The sequence below is a fragment of the Sander lucioperca genome, chromosome 3 (assembly GCF_008315115.2).
Source record: "Sander lucioperca isolate FBNREF2018 chromosome 3, SLUC_FBN_1.2, whole genome shotgun sequence".
Lineage (NCBI taxonomy): Eukaryota > Metazoa > Chordata > Actinopteri > Perciformes > Percidae > Sander > Sander lucioperca.
Window position 1 is genome coordinate 5,289,580 of NC_050175.1, and position 19,656 is coordinate 5,309,235.

The 19,656-nt window shown below is 41.6% G+C and overlaps 1 long non-coding RNA gene across 1 annotated transcript; it reads left to right on the forward strand.

Annotated features, from left to right (window-relative positions):
• Positions 1-6,018: 6,018 nt before the first annotated feature.
• On the forward strand, positions 6,019-6,304 carry LOC116061896. Its single transcript, XR_004107834.1, has 2 exons — positions 6,019-6,075; positions 6,239-6,304. It is a non-coding gene; the product is annotated as an uncharacterized LOC116061896 (long non-coding RNA).
• The last annotated feature ends 13,352 nt before the right edge of the window (positions 6,305-19,656 follow it).

Below are 19,656 nucleotides of genomic sequence, written 5' to 3' on the forward strand. Positions count from 1 at the left end.
TCGTCCGAGGTAAATAGCTCAATAAAATGTTTTCAAATTAGCCTTTTTTCATTTCCTGAAAAACAACATTGTATGTCCATGTTTTGGACATACAAGGTTTTTGCCCGACAGCGAGGATATTTGAAATATAGAAACACTTTTTACTACTTAGCAACCAGGCAAACACTCAGTAAAGTCTCAGACTGTCTTGCTTGCAGTCTTGCTTTTTCCCCTGTTGTGTTTTTGTTCTTCTTTAAAGTTACAAATGATTTCTTATGCATGGTTTTAAGTATTTTGTCCTGATCCTGTGGCGTACACACACACTCAGTGAATAATTGAACTGGAGACGAGGCCGAGAAGGCATCCCTTGAATGGATTGGAGGGCTTATCTTGTTGTCCTGTATTTGAGCCATGCCTGCTAGATTACGACATCTTTTCTACCCTGTAATCACAGACAATCCTGTTATCTGAAGGAAGGAAGCCGGGATGTAATAGCGCTGTCAGGCTGTGAGCACCTTCCCTTGCAGCGTCGGCCGCTGTTTGTTTGTGTTGCGTTTGTGAAATGCAACACAGGCGACAAGAAACGTCTCCGCCGGCAGCTTGAATCAATACACAAAGATTAGAGCATAAATATGTACTGTAAAACACGGTATCTCCTAACAAGTATTGTGTGTATCAGAGACTGATATATCTTCTCTGTGCCATAGAGCGCCACATCAGTGAGCTACACACTGCAGTTTATTCTGACTCAATCACACACACACACACTGCCCTGCTGCCTCAAATACTCACCAGAGAACCTAATGTGGATTAATCGTTCATGTAGTGAGGATCGCTATCTGTTTCTAAACACACAACGTTCAAAGTTGGCCCCGACTCAACGAGCCTGAGAAAAGTAAGTTAAAGGACAATTCCGGCGCAAAATGAACCTAGGGGTTAATAACACATGTAACAAGTCGACCGTTCTCTGGGATATGTTTACATGCTAATCGAATATGACCAGTTTTAGCGCAAACCGCTAATTAGCTTATAACGCTAGTCGTCGGGGCACGCGAAAGTAAAAACCCCATCGCTATTTCTACACCACTAACAAGGCTCAAAATAGCACCACACTTCCACGGTAGCATAATGAGGGTCCCTACATGTAAACCAAAGCATTGAGATCTTTGTAAGTGTACAGACAGTTTATTAAAAAGATAGTTTAGAAAGACAGTACCGTTCACGTATACAGACAGGCGCCATCTTGGGAAAACAGTCACGACCAGTCGAACGATGAATGCCGTGCTTGAGCTATGTTACTGGTTGCACCAAAGCCCGTCTACGGAAAGCCGTTCCACTCCCTATTCAGCCCCATTGTACCGAATTTGGTTGCAGTTCCACCAGAGTTCCACTGGGGGTGATCACGGTCCAGTGCAAAATGAATGGGACCCTATGGAGCTAGACAGCTAAATGAATGGGAGTCTATGGAGCTAGACGGCTAAATTTGTCTCTTTCGCCTGATTGTCGTTGAGAAATCTTAGATTTGATTGTAGTTTTTGCAAGTTCAACATGGATTATAGGTTGAAAGTTGAATGAACGAGTACTTATGTCCTTTTGATTTCTTACAGGTTGAGTCGTTGTTGCCCATAACACGCTAGCATTCTGCTAACGAAGGACTGATTACGATCGGAGATCACGCTTGACGGCATCCGAAGCAGAACCAGAATGTCAGAGTGAATATTTCGGCGTGGTCTTTAAAACATTAGCAGACCTCTTTCTAGCACGTGTATTAACAGGGAGAGACTAACCTCTCAGCTGTGTTGTTGATGCCTCGAGAGAACAAAGGAAGTGACTCAGAGCTCGCTGTAAAGCAGAATCTCTGGCCGTATATGTGTATGACGTCATTGACATTTTAAAAGGCTTTTTAGAACAAAAAAGCCACTTTAAAAAAATCTAACACCCAGCAGTGTGTATTTTCTTAGCCTCCCCTTTCAAATGCAACATTCAAATTACTAGACAAAATATTATATCCTGAGAAAAGTGGATTTTGAGGGGTATAGCTCCATAGAGTCCCATTCATTCTGCACTGGCCTGTGAGCGCCCCCTATATGGAACTCTGGTGGAACTGCAACCAGTTCAGAAGCCGGAAGTAACGACAGAGTGGAGCTTCTTCCCTTATTAGAAATTCTTTGTTTGCATGTCATTCATCATTGAATGACATGTCATCATTATTACGTTGTCATTATCTTTATTGTGACTATTATTGCCACTGTCCATCACACCCCCAACCGGCACCGTCAGACACCGCCTACCAAGAGCCTGGGTCTGTCCCATGTTTCTTCCGAAAAAGGGAGGTTTTCCTCGCCACTGTCGCATTTACGCACTTATGCATGCTCTTGGGGGAATTACTGGAATTGTTGGGTCTTTGTAAATTATAGAGTGTGGTCTAGATCTGTGAAGTGTCCTGAGATAACTCTTGTTATGATTTGATGCTATAAATAAAATTGAATTGAATGTAAACGCAGAGTGACCTCCATCTTGTGTTATCAAGACACCTTTCTTTCTTTCTTTCGATCCCCATTAGCTACTACATTAAGCAGCAGCTATTCTTCCTGGGGTCTTAACAATTTTTACCAAAATATTAACATCAAAGCTGTACAACAATGAAGACAAATACAGAAGTGCACACAACATCTTCTAAATCATCTAACTAACAAACATACACACAACACAACATAACACATATTCACTAAACATAAAAACATATAACAATATAAGCTCTTCTATGTACAAAATATTACCACTCTCTGGGTGTAATATAAAATAAAAATCACGCTTCCATTGCCATAGCTCATTATGCAGTCATTATTAATAACATATGTAGCTGCCAGCAGAGACAGTTGCATAATTTAAGTTTCATAAAAGAATAGTTTTTTTTTTTAATTTGATAAGAAACCACATTTAAATATATCATAATATATTTATATTTCTCTGCATTTCTTTTACTTTGAAATATGTGTACAAGCTGACCTGTTTATGTAGGCTTATATAGCGGAACTATTGTTCTGAGGTTCGGTTGGTTCAGACATTTATTGATGTAACACCAGCATTCAGCAGCAGTACCCGATCCGTGCCGCCTGTAAGATCCGTTCTGCGCATGCGCATAATTCAGCGCATGCGCAGAAACTCAACGTGTTTTACGACATTGCCTGATCAGTTCTACGCTTGCGCACAGCTCTATGGTTACCGGAAGAAAACATTAGACCAGGGGTGGCGAACCTGTGGCTCTTGAGCCGTATGCGGCTCTTTGCCTGCTCCTGTGAGGCTCTCACTGTGTGGCTGGGGGCTGTGTCATTGGTTGATTGTTGTTTTTAACTTTTCTGAAACATACAGTATTTCAGATAAGTAAAAAAAAAACACATTTGAATGCATCTGCCAATACATTTGCCAATTATTTTAAAATGGAAAATAATGCAGCAGAGTTTTGAGGACAGATTCTGCAACCTGAGGAAAAACAGCGGCCACAGATCACCTTCCTCGTTAACCCTTTCACTGCTGAATCCGATTGTTTGAAAGCCCCTTTAGTGAGAAATGAGTGAGAGAGTTCTTCGAGTGGCCACAACCGAGTTCAAGCAAGACCTGAAAAGGATTGTGGATAACAAAGACTGTCAGGTTTCCCACTGAGTCAATCTAAGTGAAACTATGAAAACTGCTATGTATTATGACTGTCATCAGATCTGGAAGACACTGTTGCTGTTGTAGTGTGGACGTGCATGTGTTGTGTGGCTTTTTGCTATGGTGCGGTTTTTTTTGTGGCTCTTTATACCTAACTGGTTGGCCACCCCCTGCATCAGACAGTGACAGTAGACCGTTATGATGGCAGAGATGAAGTTTACAAGGTGTTTGCTGGAGTTGCCTAAAGTATCTGTTAATGATATACGGAGCGTCGTCTGGCCATCCAGTACAACACCATGTAGCAAATTAAATAAAGGCTTCAAATTTTACGTTTCATCATTTCTTTGCAACTTTGAAGGTAATTTGCTAACGCTAGCTAGCCTGAGCTAGAAGCCTTCCTTTGGTGTTATAAGTCATGACTCCGTCCTGCTTCACGTTAATCATGCTTGAAATAAAGTTTAAGCATGTGTATACCTCTCACTTTATGTGTTTGTACTTTTATGAAAGTATCAGGTAAAAACAGGGCTACAAATGAGATCTCTGTAAGAGACCAGCTAACTCCTAGCAAACTATTATGTAGCTCAATGCTGGACATTTCACCCCTAATTCCGATCACTTTACTTTATTTGTATTTGTTTAGTATTTGGTTTAGAAGCCTTTATTGGTGATTTTTTACGGTACAAAGTCCTGCTACATACGTACATATATAGCCAGCTATATATGCTCCGCTATGTCGCGTTAGCACGCAGCTACAATAGTTAGCTATGAGTATGCTAACGTTAGATTGTAGTGGAACGAAGCAGCACTTTCTAACGTCAAAAATCACAGATAAAGGCTTCTGAACCAAACACTACACAATCGGACATGTTTCAGCAGGAATGTGACCCGGAATTGGGCAGAATTTAACAACATTGCCAGCTAAGATGACATGTTTACTGCCGTTAGCATGTAGCTACTATAGTGGTATACAGCAGTGGTGGCTGGAAGAGCTGTCATCCCGTCTTCGAAAGGACACTTAGCTATGTACATTTACACTTCATCGCATTAATAATATACAGTCTATGGTTATTAGTCAAGACGAAGTATTAAAAGTTAAAACCAGTGCTTAATTTGTAAAGTGGGAGGTCCCGGAGCGCAGAGGGGGGGTGGATCCGGCGACTCAAAACGGGGCTTGGAGGTAACGGAACCAAAACAGAAATTACACCTGCCTACGTAGCTTCTCTGACTCTGACTAAAAAAGCCTAAACAACGCTGTGTGTACATCAGGGCAATGTTTATTTTTATTTCAGAACGTGCACTGCATCGGTGCGAAATGTAAAAAAAATTAAAAATACACTGCAACGATCGTTTTCAAAAGCAGCAACTATCCATCGGACAATTAAAAAATAAAACCCACCGTGGTCTCCACATTCTTGATCGGCAGAAACGATTTTTGCTTGTTTGGGATCCGACTGGCCAGCGTATTTGAAAAAGTTAAGCAAACTTTGTTGTCTTTTTGACATTTTTATCCTCAACCAGCACAAGCGCTTGTGTCACTTGGAGTGCAGCGCCGCGCTGTTGAAGTGCCGATCCCCTCCCTCCCTCCGTCCCTCTCCCCCCTCCGTCCCTCTCCTCCCTCCATCCCTCTCCCCCCTCTGTCTCCTCTCCCCCCTCCGTCTCCTCTCCCCCCTCCGTCCCTCTCCTCCCTCCGTCTCCTCTCCCCCCTCCGTCCCTCTCCCCCCTCCGTCTCCTCTCCCCCCTCCGTCCCTCTCCTCCCTCCGTCTCCTCTCCTCCCTCCGTCTCCTCTCCTCCCTCCGTCCCTCTCCCCCCTCCGTCCCTCTCCCCCCTCTGTCTCCTCTCCCCCCTCTGTCTTACCCTGAAAATTCACCTCAAAACGCATTGAAAATGCAAACACAAGACTTTTGTGGAACTCCAATGGGGAATAAAGACTAACAAGACAGATAACAACATTGAACACTACACAAACAGTAGTTTATTTTTTTCATTTAGGCGATTAATTTTTCATAGTGACACAGGAGGTGCCGAATCCAATAAAAAAGGTTCCGGATCCAACGTCGGAGGTGCCGGAACATGTTCCGGCGTGTTCCGGCTCAAATTAAGCCCTGGTTAAAACATTAACATAAACAACACAACAACGACGTCGCTACACGGTTTTGGATCAGTGACAACAAGTCTTGATTGTTTGTATGACTATTGTATAATAAAGATTTAATACAAAAGTTGTGATGTTTGGTCGTAAAGTGTTTCAACGCATGCGTGGTACAAATCGCACAGGGACACTGTTAGTTTTCTACTACGTAATCATGCGCATGCGCAGAACGGATCTTACAGGCGGTACGGATCTGGTACTGACACCAAGCAAGTTCACCGAGAAACACACGGGAGAGAAGTTGCTTTTTTGTTACCTGTTTTCACTCCCCTGGAGTTAACGCGGCCAATGAGGTATGCATAGTTCTTTTAATGTGTAATTATCAATGTAAAAGCATAACTGTGTTACGGTTTATTAACAGTCAATCTAACGTTGTGTTGTTTATTTATTCATGTGCTATTCTCTGTGAGAATATTCTTATTTCTGTAACTTATGTGATTTTTATGTTTTATTTAGTTCTCACGGCATGTTTGATGGCATCGAGGATGACATGATTCAACTAATAAATGCCCGTAAACAAGAGCGCCTTGTGTCCGTGTCTGTTAACTGGAGGGAGCAATAACATACCGTATTTTCCGGACTATAAGTCGCTCCGGAGTATAAGTCGCATCAGTCAAAAAATGTGTCATGAAGAGGAAAAAAACATATATAAGTCGCACTGGACTATAAGTCGCATTTATTTAGAAATTTATTTCACAAAATCCAAGATCAAGAACAGGAAAGGCAAGTTATTCAACTACACAACAGCACACAGAACAAGGGGCTGAATACGGTAGGTGTCCGGTATGTTAACGTAACACATTAACAGTTATTCAACTACACAGTAGCACACAGAACAACTACCAGGGCGTGGAGACGTAACTGCAGCGTTGACGAGCCTCTCCCAGCAGCACGCTGTTCAAGCACCCATCTGTGGACTCGTTCCTCCAGCTCTGGCCATCTTGCTTTCAGCCCGCGATTAGCCGATTAGCCGACTAGCTTTCTTTGTTTTCTTCATTGCAGTAAGAGTCACCTTTTCGCCAGTCCCTCGCAAGTTTCTCTCTCACTCCAAACTTTCTTTGTGCTGCTCGATTACTGTTTTCGGCTGCATATTTTACTACCTGCAGTTTGTAATCTGCAGAATAAGATTTTCTTTTCTTTCTCAGTTGTTTTTAGGAGCAGCATATAGTTGTCACAAGCCTAGAGCGCCTCTCGCGGCTGTAGATGGTAATGTTTTCAGTATGAAATAACATTTAAAAACATGTTAAATTATATATATTTTGATATATAAGTCGCACCTGACTATAAGTCGCAGGACCAGCCAAAGTATGAAAAAAAGTGCGACTTATAGTCCGGAAAATACGGTAATTACAGTTACTCCAAAGTAAATAAATACAGTCTCAGTCGTTTGGAAAAACTAACATTGTGCCTTTCTGAAACCAAAAATAACGGGAGCGAGTTCCATGCCACCATTGCTCTATAACACGATGTTCTTTGAAGTTGATTTGTTCGACAGACAGGTAACAAGAAACGCCCTTCACTTGATTGGCGAGTGGAATGAGTATGAACGTCACTGAAGAAAGTCAATCTTTTATAAATAATTTCTGGTGCTTTTGTAATAATTATATTTTTTAAGAATTTAATAAGAGAATAATTAATTCTGCTTCTTACATGAAGCCATCTTGCTGTCTGTTAATGATGTCATGTGTCAGTCAGTCCGTCTAAAACTCTGATAAACAGAAACGTAATGACAAACAATGTTCTGGGAGGTTGATATTTAATATTAGGCCTGAACAAAAACAAAACACTCTCACCTGTTTGAAATTTCAATTCTGCGCCCAGACTATGACCTGATTATTTTGTTTAGCCGGTCGGCACGGGTTGGACAAAATAATTAACTCTAGCCTCTCTTCAGAATGTGGTATTCATTTAGCATGAAGGAGTCCGTGGGCCAGACCGTCAGGAAGGAGAAATCAAATCGCACTGAGGCAGAATAGTGAAAAAATAAATAAAAATAAAAAGCACATCAGTGTAATAATAAAGTAATGAGAGACAATCATTGTCGGGCTGGAAAATGGATTCCATTTGTGTCGGAGGCACATTTCATTGTAGTTCAGACAATGAAGGACACAGTTCATGGCACCAAATTCATCAACTGATCTGCAACCACCTCCATCCATTCACTCCCCTCCCGCTCTCTCTTTCTCTATCCCTCCTTTCTATTCTCTTCTACTTCTATTGTGTTCGAGGCGGGTCCCGTGTTTTTCATTGTTACCGCTGTGTGGCACCTCTCTATTTTTAATCAAGGCCTTCAGGACTAAAGATAGAGCCGTGCTTCATTGCAGTCAAAGAGCCTTGGCTCTGTTATTTAATTATTCTATCAGTTTTCTGTCTCCGTCATAAAGAATAGATCCTATTGTTGAGAGAGAGTTCTCATTTGGAGGATCTAAATGGGAGCGTGGGAGAAGAATGGCTCTGTCATGTTACAGACGCCTTCATCTCCTGTGTTCATCGTTGCTGAATGGACTTTAAATAGACGCTGATAACATCAATGTCAGAGGCAAAGCAAAAATCAATTTAAGAGCTCTGTCAAGTGGAAATATGATGAAGTGCATTTGTCCTCGAGGTTAAAACTAAATGATTTTTAGCAGTGACCTGAAAGGAAACGCATCAAGAGGAGGGCAAAGTGTCAGAAACAGGAAACGGTGATTACATAGTGGAGACTTTTCCAGGAAATGAACTTAACCCTTGAGAACGGAGCAGGAGATTGTTGTTCACATGATCCCTTTTAAACCAATCTAAACTAAAAACCACAACAGCTAGACAGTTAATTCTTCTTGCTGCAGAGAGTGTAGCATATGCTGTCTCTCTCTTAGGGCCCTATTTTAACGGTCTAAGTGCAGGTGCGTTTAGGGCGTGTCCAAATCCACTTTTGCTAGTTTGACGGCGGAAAAAAGGGTCCGTGGTCCGGGTGCATGGTTCTAAAAGGTTGTACTTAGTGTCTTCATTAATCAGAGGTGTGTTTTGGGCGTAACATGCAATCAACCAATCAGAGATCATCTCCCATTCCCTTTAAAAGCCAGGCGCGTTTGGACCTTGACACATTGCTATTATGATGGAGGATTTGCACCGTAATATTTGTGTGTGTGCTGCTGTGCATCCCTGTGTGTGTAACAAGCATAGTGTGCACGCGCTGTGCACGAGCCTAGGAGCATTTTACTAATGCTCTGTTAAAATAACAATGAAATGCTGCGTTATTGACTTTAGACCAGGTTTTTGTTGGTCAATGGCGCGATCACTTCCCATTGCCTCAAGATAGCAACACGCCCAGAATGCACCTGAACACACCTCCCTGTAAGACCAGGACGCCCAGAATGCACCTGAACACACCTCCCTGTAAGACCAGCACACCCAGAATGCACCTGAACACACCTCCCTGTAAGACCAGCACGCCCAGAATGCACCTGAACACACCTCCCTGTAAGACCAGCACGCCCAGAATGCACCTAAACACACCTCCCTGTAAGACCAGCACGCCCAGAATGCACCTGAACACACCTCCCTGTAAGACCAGCACACCCAGAATGCACCTGAACACACCTCCCTGTAAGACCAGCACGCCCAGAATGCACCTGAACACACCTCCCTGTAAGACCAGCACGCCCAGAATGCACCTGAACACACCTCCCTGTAAGACCAGCACGCCCATGGGCGCAAAGATGGGCGCAGGTGCATTTGCTATTCCTTCTTCCAGACTTCCAGGCTTTTTTGTAGCTGGGTATATCATTTGTGCGTCTAAATATGAATGTGGATAACGTTAGTGATAGCGAGATGCTTGCTACAGTTACATCAGCCCCAGCATTCATCCGGGACATGGTCAAACCCTATACCCCAACCCGCCCACTCCGCTCTGTATCAGCCAACCTGCATGCTGCCCCCTCACAGCGAGTCCCGACTGTTTGCTGTCCTGGCTCCTAAATGGTGGAATGACCTCCCTATCCTACGCATCTTCCGCCGAAGGCTAAAAACACATCTGTTCCGACTACACCTCGGATAAACATGGAACAAAATTATAATATAAATATACAGTATATATATATATATATATATATATATATATATATATATATATATATATATATATATATATATATATATTTCTTGAAACTGCACTTTCATATGTCTCTTTGTAGCTTTGCTTATTTAAAGCTAAAGTACTTGCACTTACTTCTTGCCATCAGGGTTGAAAGCACTTAATTGTAAGTCGCTTTGGATAAAAGCGTTAGCTAAATGACATATAACTTAATGTAATGTAACATTTCTAGGGATGAATCGACGAAAACACGTTTTATTTCTCAGATTTTCTGCTTTGTTCTAACGCCGCTGGGCGCTCCCTCTCTTCAGTGACTTTCTATCTCGCACGACCATATAATGTTACCATGCTTTCGGGCGGTCGTTGAGGCTCCGTCTAAAACTCTGCCATTTCAACTAGCTTTGAAGCTTTATGTAACATAAAAATAAAATGGATTATGGATAATTTAATTTCTATTGTTTGTAGCTGACTTTACCAGCTGACTTCTCTATTGGCTGTAGAAACAGGAGATGTCTCTTACGTTCTAAAACCAGCCTCTGGAGACTCCACCAGCTGACTTCTCTATTGGCTGTAGAAACAGGAGACGTCTCTTACGTTCTAAAACCAGCCTCTGGAGACTCCACCAGCTGACTTCTGTATTGGCTGTAGAAACAGGAGACGTCTCTTACGTTCTAAAACCAGCCTCTGGAGACTCCACCAGCTGACTTCTCTATTGGCTGTAGAAACAGGAGACGTCTCTTACGTTCTAAAACCAGCCTCTGGAGACTCCACCAGCTGACTTCTCTATTGGCTGTAGAAACAGGTGACGTCTCTTATGTTCTAAAACCAGCCTCTGGAGACTCCACCAGCTGACTTCTCTATTGGCTGTAGAAACAGGAGACGTCTCTTATGTTCTAAAACCAGCCTCTGGAGACTCCACCAGCTGACTTCTCTATTGGCTGTAGAAACAGGAGACGTCTCTTACGTTCTAAAACCAGCCTCTGGAGACTCCACCAGCTGAGTGGCAGTGACGCCATCAGCTGGTTTGAGTCGAGATGAGACGGGCCGGTTCAGACCGCTGAAACTTTTCTCTGCGACGTTCTAACGCAATTTTGTCTCATCGCAAATCTTTGGTCTGAACTGGGCTTTACAAGAATTGAATTTTGGGTTGTTATGAGGTGCTTGCACAGACGATCCATGCGGCCGTTTTCTGCGTGATGACGGGCTGAATTTAAGATGGTGTGATTGAGTCTGAGAGGTTGGACCCAACTTATTAAAATATATGTTATATTTGTTTAATTAGAGCACATTCACGTACACACTTTCAAGTGAAGAGGGATAGAAACTTTGGTAATAAACATTTAATGTTTTAATAGGTAGATAGTAGGTTCTGTCAGAGGTTTCTGCATATAAAAACAAAAAATTTTCTCACCGCTTTGTGCAAACTCTCTCTTGAGGGAATTGTTGGGTCTTTGTTAATTATAGAGTGTGGTGTAGACCTACTCTGTCTGTAAAGTGTCCTGAGATAACTTCTGTTATGTTATGTTTTGACGTCTGTGTTGACGCTCATCAAGACTCATTGCAGGCTGACAATGTATACTTACTTACTATACATTTGGACAAACAATTTGGACACTACTGACGATGTCTCCGTGCACCAATCCCGCTCCATAAAGACATTTTTCTTTCCCTTTTTGGTGTGGCAAGAACTTGATTTGTCTGCACTTTTGGGATGAACTGGAACACTGACTGTGAGCCAGGCCTTAATATAAAATATACAACATACGACAGCAAAGCCCAGCCAGATGTTGACAGCTCCTCGCTATCCCTTCTCACCTTGAAGTTTTTTCATCTTGGAACGGTCGCAGCAATGTTTCACTCCGGTTTTGGCTCGACTCGGTCGCTTTCCGCTCCAGCAGTTCGTCTTCCTCTAAGTGATGAATCTGCTTCCTTACCTTGGACTTCTTCCCAGAAAACAAACAGCCACCAGACAGCAGGTGCTAAAGATTTAATGAAATTTGGACCACTGATGTGCAGCTGCATTCGGTGACAGAGTGCAAAAACATTTATACATGTGAAAAGTTTTAGTTTATTCCCTGTTTCAAACTTGTTAGTTTTGTCAGAAGGGTATCGCTGAGGAGATTACTACATAAATCGACTTATCAGTTGTCACGGCATAACCACACTCTGGGAAAACATGATATCATCCCGTTCTGTATGGAATCATCCGTGTTATTTTGGGGTAATTAAAATTAGGTAGTTAAAGAGAAACCCATAAATTTGTATTTTACAGATTTGTCCCGAAGACAACAGAAGGGTTAACTGTTTATAAAGCAATAAGTATTATAACCCAATTCTGTGTTACACCTTCTTAGCCAACTTCATACCAACTTATCACCACTAGTTTTACACTTATTTTTGGATTTCATGATCAATGGTCATGTTATGCATATGCATGTAATGTACATGACATTTTAGGTCATTCTGGAGTTAAAACAGCAGAAATTATGAAACTAATAGTTAAAATTAAGTTAAATTAAAGACTTAAATTAATTTTAAAAAAAAATTGTTAAAAAACACATAATTATAACTAAATTTTTTCTTGCACTCCGTTGCTCTGTTCCGTCACTGGCAAGTGTGTGTGTGTGTGTGTGTGTGTGTGTGTGTGTGTGTGTGTGTGTGTGTGTGTGTGTGGGTAGGGGGGTGGGGGTGTGTAATGATTGGGTCGTGTAAACGTGTGGATGTTACGGGAGAGAGAGAGAAGCTTCTGTATACAGGGGGATGTGTGACTGCTGTAGTACTATTTAATTATTTTGTCTATTATATGTTGTTTATTTTTAATTTATTATTTTATAACATTACATTATATAGATTGCGTGCTAATGCACTTTTTAATGCACTTTTTTAAGTTAGTTTAACCCTTAATGGATGGGTTGGCTGTAAAACTGAATTGCCCCTTTGGGGATTAATAAAGTTATCTGAATCTGAATCTGAAAAAAATCAGAGGAACATTTGTTGATGGATTATCACATTCTTCAACAGATGTCAAAGTTTAGTCAGCATACTGTTTTGAAACCATTTTATTATTCTTAATGGCAGCACATAATCACATATGTGGTCTAGGAAGAAAAGATATTCTATAAATTGAAATAAAATACCCAAAATTCAATTAAAGAAACCCATATTTCTGATATAGAAACTTTGAAAACAGGTCAAATTTGACCCTAAGACAACATGAGGGTTATAGCCCTGCTGGCGACCAATGGGAAAACGATTGTGCCGTGACACAATTAACAGAAAATGTTTCTAACATTGTTACTTTAGATTGTTGGTCAACCAAAATATGCTTTTTTCTGACTTCACTTTGGGCTGCTGTAACATTTAATAGGTATTTGATTTTTTTAGTTTATGAAAAAGTAAAAAAATAGCAATGAACTACGGAAAGTATGATGGAAAACATAACTGCAAGGCTCAAAATCCTTTCTTTCGGGTGCATTTAAATTACATTGCAGATTTTACTCCACCATTTGGTGTATTTGTCTTTCGTCCTCTGCACTTCCACGGCTGCTGCGACCCAATGCAACATTTCCTTCCTTCCCAGTTCAAAATGAGGAAATCTTCAGCGTTATAATGTAACTCGAGCTGCCTTTGCCTTTAATTTTCTCAAAAAACTTGAAGTGATTGTACTGTACAGTAGGTTTTACAATGTCAGAGTCAGGGTCATCCTGCACAGGATTACATTTAAATGTCAGCAAATACCTGAAAGAAAACATGTATTCACTTACAGTTTTTTACAATCACTTTGGAACTAATTTCAGAACTTTGACGTCATTTTTCAAAACTCTAGATACAAAACTCGCAACCAATGATCAAAATACACATTTTTTTCAAAACTAACACTTGTTATAATTGCTTGGATACAATACACATAAACCAAAGATCATTTGTTCATTTAACAAAGATCACCTGTTCAATATGACACAACTTAACATCAAAGTACTACTACTTCACAAAGCAATTCACAGATTACATTTCAGAATATTGTCTGTTCATTTCATTACAATCATCTAACTATCAATCGATACAACTACTCTAAATGATAAGTACCTGTTGCATTACTCTTAATGAATAGTTGTATGGAAACAGACAAACTATATTCCATGTTTAGATCATGAAAGTTTCAAGATAACGAGATTCATTGTCACCAATTAGTGTGGAGCATGAACCAATTAGACTACATTATCTATGGATGTTATATTTTATCATCATTCTTTACTGTAACGTACTACTGTTCACCAGTCACTGTTTCTATGCTCCCATGTACTACCTTTACTGTAATGTACTACTGTTTACAGTATCAGACACTGTTTCTATGGTCCATGTACTACCTTTACTGTAATGTACTACTGTTTACAGTATCAGACACTGTTTCTATGGTCCCATGTACTACCTTTACTGTAATGTACTACTGTTTACCAGACACTGTTTCTATGGTCCCATGTACTACCTTTACTGTAATGTACTACTGTTTACAGTATCAGACACTGTTTCTATGGTCCATGTACTACCTTTACTGTAATGTACTACTGTTTACTAGTCACTGTTTCTATGCTCCCATGTACTACCTTTACTGTAATGTACTACTGTTTACAGTATCAGACACTGTTTCTATGGTCCCATGTACTACCTTTACTGTAATGTACTACTGTTTACAGTATCAGACACTGTTTCTATGGTCCCATGTACTACCTTTACTGTAATGTACTACTGTTTATCAGACACTGTTTCTATGGTGCCATGTACCACCTTTACTAAATGTACTACTGTTTACTAGACACTGTTTCTATGCTCCCATGTACTACCTTTTCAGACTATTTACAGTATTGGCAGTACTGCACTGTATGGATGCAGGCCCTTGGAACTGCTTGTCCAATTCTGCCAACTTGTTACCGATGATTGAGATATATAATTTATATATACTTTATATAAAGTACTGTATATATATATATTACAGTATATACTGTATAGTCGTACCACATTGTTCGCCATGCCCAAAGGTTTTTTCCAAGATGTTTGGCTAGTTGCGATGTAGATGAGAACGTGTGGCCAAATCCACAAGACAGAGTTGATGAAAATGTAGAAGTACAGTAATCACTCCTTTGTTTTGCTTTTCACTGTAAAGTACAAGCAAGTTGAGGAACACTGCATTTGATGTTTTACAGTACTACTGTCTTTTCTTTTCTATTTCGTAGCTAATTATTTAGCTTTGATTCAAATAAACCTATGTTGTGACTGTACTGTATTGTTTTTCATCAATACATTTCAGATTTTGTTCAATGACTCCACATTGGCCTGTAGTATTCTCTCTTCTACTGCAGTACTTCTACAGGGATATATTTACATGCAGTACCATAATGAAACATGTATCACCTATTTTGTACTACAATAGTTAATGATTGTACGAACACTGACCCAGTGAGACTATGGGTAGCTTGTGTGTGGGTGATCTAAAGTAACGTTTCAATGGTATTTCACAATCAATTAGTTTTTTCAACCAACGATTGTGCAAAAGCGCAATATTTATTTAAAGATATGAATGCACAATGCAATGTTTTGAACATTGGACAGCCTGTGTTACAATTAGTAACAAAGTGATTGTAAAAAACTGTAATTTATGAGTTTAAAAATGAGGACATTTTCAACATGGTACAATATCCACAGTTTTTTTTACACGATTCTGCTCCATCTCGTCTGTCCGTGCGCTGGTCCTCTTTTCGTGCCATGACATTATCAGTCATAAATTAGTTTTTTTTAAGTGCATGAGAAAATGAACTTTTGGCGTGTCAGCGTGTGAAAAGTGAGTCTAACATATGACATGGATATACATTATCTATACATTGTGTGTGTGTGTGTGTGTGTGTGTGTGTGTGTGTGTTTGGTGATATTTTTGTGTGAAACTGCTTACCTGGAGGAAATTGTCAAGTTGATGAGCCTACTGTGACCCCCATCTCCTCACACTGTCACCTGCTGACATGCGCAGAAAACTGGGATGGGATTGTGTGATGGCGTGTGTGTGTGTGTGTGTGTGTGTGTGTGTGTGTGTGTGTGTGTACTCGCCCTCAGGTTTATCTTGTTGTGATTTCCTGGATGTTATGGCCTGATTTTAATGATAACAGCACTCTGTCAGCAGTCTACAGAAACCCTCCTATAAGCATTTTTGCCCCTTTAGTACCAACTGAGCCTCAATACTCCCCCCCAACACACACACACACACACACACACGCTGTGGGGGGTCTGTGTTGCTACAGTATATATATCCAACTTCCTACATCAGACTGTGGTTTCCGCAGCTGGTTGTTTGCAGCTCCCTTTAATGAAACTAAATTAAAAACAAATTTATTGCCGCTCCACATCTGAACTTTACATTAACGGTTGTTGTAATGTGTTATTCAGATGAAATACACACACACACTTTTATTAAAATAAGAGGAATTAAAAACCTCACTGTATGACAAGGTTTTTATTCAAGACACACAGCTGTTAGAAACAAGCCTTTATTACATCCTGCACTAATGCATACATCTTGCAATTTTTTTCATAATGTTAAATAGTTATATCTACATATTTATTTCTGTATTTATCGTTTGTTTATTTAATGTTAATGTTTAATATGTTTATGTATGCACCAACAACCAAGGCGTATTCCCCGGTGTTACTTACTTGGCAATAAATCCTTTTCTGATTCTGACTTCAAATATTTATCAGGAAGCCCACAAACCAATGGGTGTTGTCACTGCTGCTACATCCAATACATTTTAATATGGTGTGCGTGCGTGTGTGTGTGTGTGTGTGTGTGTGTGTGTGTGTGTGTGTGTGTGTGTGTGTGTGTGTGTGTGTGCGTGTGTGGGCTTGTTTAACTATATTTGTGGGGTCCAAAAACCGGGAGTCCAGTATACTTGTGGGGTCCCGACAGCTTTGTGGGGCCAAAATGCTGGACCCCACAAGGTTAAAGGTCTGTTTGAGGGTTAAGACTTGGTTTTAGGATTAGGGTTAGAATTAGGTTATGGTTAGGGTGAGGGTAAGGGTTAAGGTTAGGCATTTAGTGGTGATGGTTAAGGTTAGGGTAAGGGGCTAGGGAATGCATTATGTCAATGACGGGTCCCCACAAAGATAGTGCCACAAACTTGTGTGTGTGTGTGTGTGTGTGCTGTAGTAGCTCCCTGCTGTGCTGCTCCACAGCTATTGATCTGGCAATCTGAGGAGCAGCAGTAAGTGGAAGGTAAACAAGCTGCTCAAGGCCTGATGGAAGTGTTGTTATCCAGATCGGAGGGGGAGCGAGGCGTCTCCGCCTCGTCTTTTTGTAAGTGTTTATGGTATCCTCTTCAGTTAGTGCTGGTGTAGAATATTTAGCAGAGAACCTGATCAAAGAGCAACTTGGCCCGACACTCTTTTATCTTTCTTTACTCTCTCTCTCTCTCTCTCTCTCTCTCTCTCTCTCTCGCATTTGCTCTGGAGCTGCCTCAGTTTGCACTCGGCTGAGCGTTCAATCTGCGGAGGAAGCAGCCAGTTCAAGGGAGTGAGGGAGACAGGATTGTGAAAATGATGGTGAGAAAAACTCTTGGAACTGATTGTTTCCACCGGCGCTCAAAAAAAGACGACGAAAGAGCAGTTTTCTGAGTATCACAAACCCTTCCCAAAGGGGGTCAGCCCTATGGTCCCACAGCCCTATGTTCCCACAGCCCAATGGTCCCACAGTCCTATGGTCCCACAGCGCTGTTCCTACAGCCCTATGTTCCCACAGCCCTATGGTCCCACAGCCCAATGGTCCCACAGCCCAATGGTCCCACAGCCCAGTGGTCCCACAGCCCAATGGTCCCACAGTCCTATGGTCCCACAGCCCTATGGTCCCACAGCCCAGTGGTCCCACAGCCCAATGGTCCCACAGTCCTATGGTCCCACAGCCCTATGGTCCCACAGCCCAGTGGTCCCACAGCCCTATGTTCCCACAGCCCTATGTTCCCACAGCCCTATGTTCCCACAGCCCTATGGTCCCACAGCTCAATGGTCCCACAGCCCTATCTTCCCACAGCCCTATGTTCCCACAGCCCTATGGTCCCACAGCCCAATGATCCCACAGCCCTATCTTCCCACAGCCCAATGGTCCCACTATGTTCCCACAGCCCTATGGTCCCACAGCCCTATCTTCCCACAGCCCTATCTTCCCACAGCCCTATGGTCCCACAGTCCTATGTTCCTACAGCCCTATGGTCCCACAGCCCTATGTTCCCACAGTCCTATGTTCCTACAGCCCTATGGTCCCACAGCCCTATGTTCCCACAGTCCTATGTTCCTACAGCCCTATGGTCCCACAGCCCTATGGTCCCACAGCCCTATGTTCCCACATTTCTAGGACATTTTCAAAATTAGGTCTTGTGTTCCTACATTTCCCTTCAATTTAAGCCCTATCCTCCCACAACATTTTTTAGGGTTAGGGGGATAAAATCTGATACAAATTTATGAAAAAGGACATCTTAGAAATGTGGGAACTGTGGGAACATAGGGCCTAATTTTCAGTGGAAATTTTTTTTTTTTCGAAATGTGGGAACATAGGGCTGTGGGAACATAGGTACGCTACCCTGAAATTACTGTTTTTGGCCCTGACACACCAACCAGACGGCCGACCATCGGCAGTAAAGCCAGTCGGACTGATCAGTCGGGTCCCGAGGTCCAGATTTTGAGCGGCTCATCCGCTCACCATTTCCGGGTGAGTCCCGACTGTCCTGTCTCTGACTGAACATGTCAGGTCGGCCAAAATGAAGGCCGACGGCTCCTCGGACAGCCGACGGCACGGGACACACCGAACAGACTTGAGTGAGAAGAAGTTGAAGTATTGAGAACAGCTGGGAAAATGGGAATGGTTTTAAATATATGAACATATGAATATATATATATATTGTGACGGCCCCTGTGTGATCTGGCGGGGCCTCTCTGTAGGACTGATACCTCTCTGGTCTTACCCATCTTTGTTTTGAGTTGATTGCAGGTCTGGTGCACCTGGGAGCTGTGAGCTGATAAAGCTCCACCTGGTCAGACTACAGGCTCTCTCTTCACTGCAATCCAGACATCAACCATGGCCTGATCATCTTGCCTGCCACATCTTGTTTTGAGTTTATTTAAGTTACAGAGACCCACCTTGCACGTTACAAAATATATGTTTAGTTTATTTCTGTTCAGAAATTGATTCTGTACCAAAAACACTAAACATGATGATAGGTGAAGGAAGGTTAAACTAAAAACTCAAACAAAAACTGTTGATGGTAGGGCTGCACAATTATGGCCAAAATGATAATCACGATTATATGAGATAACACGTTACCCAGCAGCTAATGTTAGCCTACCGTTAGCTACAGTAAACACTAGTAACACGTTACACAGCAGCTAACGTTAGCCTACCGTTAGCTACAGTAAACACTAATAACACGTTACACAGCAGCTAACGTTAGCCTATCGTTAGCTACAGTAAACACTAATGACACGTTACACAGCAGCTAACGTTAGCCTATCGTTAGCTACAGTAAACACTAATAACACGTTACACAGCAGGTAACGTTAGCCTACCGTTAGCTACAGTAAACACTAATAACACGTTACACAGCAGCTAACGTTAGCCTATCGTTAGCTACAGTAAACACTAATAACACGTTACACAGCAGGTAACGTTAGCCTACCGTTAGCTACAGTAAATACTAATAACACGTTACACAGCAGGTAACGTTAGCCTACCGTTAGCTACAGTAAACACTAATAACACGTTACACAGCAG